Below are 4,065 nucleotides of genomic sequence, written 5' to 3'. Positions count from 1 at the left end.
TCAGCACTAAGGAAGATACAACTTTGTGGTAAAAATCTACATGTAACTTTATTAGTATGGATCATATGTATATAGGTTTTTATGTTGGAAATATACCTATTAACAGATTGGTATGTTTTCTAAAAGTTGTTTTATTTATTGTTTAGATAAGTACGGAGGACTTTGATGAACCCGCAATCTTGAAGAAGACATTTTGTTTTCACACAAAGAATCTCTGGTGTCGACGAGGTACTTATTAACCAAACCCACTTTGTTTGTTTTATTTCTTATAGAGCTTGATTTCTGTTGTCTAATACACCAAACTGTTTTTGTTTTCTTACAAAACACTGTGCAACATCTACAAGGAGTCTTGAACCTGACTGATTTTCCGAGAAGTAGAGTTTGTTAAAGAATGGATCAAGCAGAGACATATTTAAATAGAGTCAGGTTAGTTTGCAGATGAATTATGACAATGACTTTTCTTTTCAAGTCATATGATTAGATCACTCTTTATTTTCTTCAATATTTTTTATATGAATTAGACTGTTGTCTTCTATAAAAATCAAGGTCAATCAGCTTTATTTATACATCATGGTTGATTTTTTTTTTGGTTATGTCCAAGTGTGATCAGTTTCATGTTGTAGGTTTATTTTAAGAAAATCACTATCACAAAAGAAAAAAAATCATATTCTGTAAAATCAATTTTCATTTTTTTTACTGTATCACTATTTTCAAGTTGACCTTTGAGTGGTGATGAAATTATAGAATTTCTAACTATTTTCAAGTTCGAAGTAAGTCCTTTGTATTTTTTATGTTAATCTTCTCAGTTTATATATTTTTTCTCAGTTTTCTCACCTTGACTTCTGATTTTGAATCTCCATTTTTTCTTAAGAAATATTTTCTTGGGTTTGTCTGTATTTTCTTTTTATCATTTCTTGGCTTAATGAAGAATTTCAATCTCAATCTTGGATTTAGTATTGCAGGACGATGGTGAGAGGAAATATATATATGAAGAATATCGATACATTGGCAAGAGACTATGAAGTATAGGGTGTTATAGTTGAAGTGCGCATACTAATCTTGTGACAGGTGATTAAGAAGATGACGAAGAGAGTGAAGATAGGCCAAAGAAGCATAACCTATCAAATTCTCTCTGACTATTTTCAAACTTTTACTTGCTCTCTCTTTTCATACGCTCTCCTGGACATGCTCTCTGTTTATTTATAACTTTTTTACTTCAAACACAGTTGTGTTCTGTTTGGATCCATTTTATATATTTAAAAATAGTAGTGTGACTTTTAAATTATTGGCTGTGAGTAGGACAGCTAATAAGTTGAAATTTGGAATTAGAATACAATGGTGGAGACTTGAACAATTCAAAGTAACTTGGCTAAGCATGTAAGTGAATCTTTATATGAGACTGCACAAAATAATAGTGATTCTCTTCAGATTAGTAACCTAGACTGCTCAAATATTACTAAGGGACGAGAGTAAACTGTCACCATGGTCGCGGGAAAAATGCCCTTACTTGACCACATGATGGCTGCATCGTTTTCTTCTAGATTGTGTAGTGACCTTACGAATTTAAAGATCACTATAGTTATGCCAGACAGCTGAAAATGGAATGTGTTAATGTGTGCCTTGATATTAGATGTTTCACACTTGCTTGAACAATGATTACCAATGAGAGAAAATTTCATGTGAAAAAAATCACCGGACATCTACAATTAAACAATGGAAATAACTTACCAACAAGACAAGTTAGAAGTGCATAACACACAACAAACTGCATGAAGAAAACCACATGAAAAGACTGGCAATATACATTCAAATCAAGATGTAGATCAATAAGTAACAATGAATACGTACATTCAAATCAAGATGTAGATCAGTAAGTAACAATGAATTAGGCTACCAAATGAGGTAATGTTTTTAGGATATTTACTTGATCAATCAAAACCATAAGTTTAAAACATTTAGATTTATTTATGAAATTTTTTTTGTTTGGGTGATTTTAAAAATTAATGAATTTACTTTATGTATGTTCACAATAAAGAAGAAAATATTATTTTAATGATTTTTTGTTATTTTTTAAGGGAGAGAGAGAAAGAGTTATTTAGGCTTCGAAATGGTGACGAACCGCTCTGCACATATACCCATATATCTCTATGTTTTTGTTACTATTACAACCTCACCGTACTCGTCCTGCAGTTGTCCCGCACGTTACCATTCCGAGCCTTAGAAATAGAGAGATAGAGAGCGAGACTGAGACATATATATAGGTGAAATAGAAAGAAATTAAAGATTATGATAGAGAGAGACAAAGGGAGGCTGAGAGAAAGACCCAAAGAGATATAAAATAGATGAAACAAGTGAAATAGAGAGAAACTAAATGTTGAGAGATAGATGGAGAGAGAGAGAGAGAGAGAGAGAGAGAGAGAGAGAGAGAGAGAGAGAGAGAGAGAGAGAGAGAGAGAGAGAGAGAGAGAGAGAGAGAGAGAGAGAGAGAGAGAGAGAGAGAGAGAGAGAGAGAGAGATTTAGTGTTTTGAATATACCCAAGGGTTTACAGTTTAGTGTTTAGGATTTACCGAAAGGTTTAGGGTATATCCAAGGATTTAGGGTTTAGTGTTTAGATTTTTACCCAAGGGTTTAAGCTTTGTCCAAGGGTTTAGGGTATAGTGTTTAGTGTTTATGATTTACTCTTTTGTGACGGTTTTAAAATTGTTAAAAAAATTCATCATTTGGCAGCTACTAATATTTTTCATTTATTTTAAAAACTTAACACAAATTATTATTATTTTATTTATTATCTTTAAAAAACTGTATATTAATTGGCAAACTATGATTAGTTGGTAATTCACCCAAGAAAAATTCATGATAAAATATTAAACTATGAAACATTCCCATATAAATCAAAATTGTGGTAGTTAAAAGATAATCGGTGAATTAAAAGAATGTTTACATTTTTATATTTTTTTAAAAAAAAGGTTTACGATGAGAAGGAGAGAGAGAGAGAGAGAGAGAAAGAGAGAGAGAGAGAGAGAGAGAGAGAGAGAGAGAGAGAGAACTACAATCCACTTATGCACTTATAATAATAACGTAACATGTAGTATATGAATTAGACATAATGATACATAGAGATTGAGAAAGAATTACAATCTACTTATATATTTATACTAATAGCTAGACGGGTAATATATGAATCATATGAATGCCCGCACGCACGATATGATCGCAATTACCTTTTTATATTTTTCAAAAAAATTAAAAGGTTTATGATGAGAGAGAGAGAGAGAGAGATAGAGAGACTTATATTTGGAGAAACCTAAATGAGTAAGATACAAAGATACAATGAGAGTGAAATATAATTACGATCCACTTATGCACTAATAATAATAACTATAATGCAATATATAAATCATATGCCCGCACATGCGTGATTTATTTATTTCATATTTCAAAGTATATGATAATAATTTAAACATCCAAGTAGATTGAATTAATTAATGTCTAAAAGGCTTATAGTTTTAAACCACAAAGACTGAATGAAGAATAAATTTAGTTTTAATAATACATAAAACATATGAATTGTATTTGAATATATAATACATATTTATATGAACAATACATAAAACATATGAAGAATAAATTTAGTTTTAATAATACATAAAACATTTGATTAGATATTAATAATGTTTCTGCCTAGGCCAGTGTTCTCTCATGGTCAGCTCTACGTTGCACTTTCAAGAGTTAAGTCGAGATCTGGATTAAAAATTCTAATAACCGGTAAAGAAAAGAAGCCGAAGACAAAAACATTGAATATTGTCTACAAACAAGTTTTTCAGAATATTCCGTAGGCAGGATACTTAATTGTTATCTATTTTTTTCCTGTGCCTGATGCTTTATCCCAAAAACGGTGGTCTTATGATATAAAATCCATTAATTCCAAACCTGAGCATTATAGTTATCTCTTAAAAAAACTCTCCTACAACTTATTTTTAAATGTTTTTCGGTTTAACAAAATTTTCCGTTTTAACATTATCCTATATGTGTCTTTCATTCACTTACTAGAGTTGATTACCATA

This window comes from Raphanus sativus, chromosome 9 (genome assembly GCF_000801105.2).
Source record: "Raphanus sativus cultivar WK10039 chromosome 9, ASM80110v3, whole genome shotgun sequence".
In the NCBI taxonomy this organism is placed as follows: domain Eukaryota; kingdom Viridiplantae; phylum Streptophyta; class Magnoliopsida; order Brassicales; family Brassicaceae; genus Raphanus; species Raphanus sativus.
Note: the sequence above shows the minus strand (reverse complement) of the source record.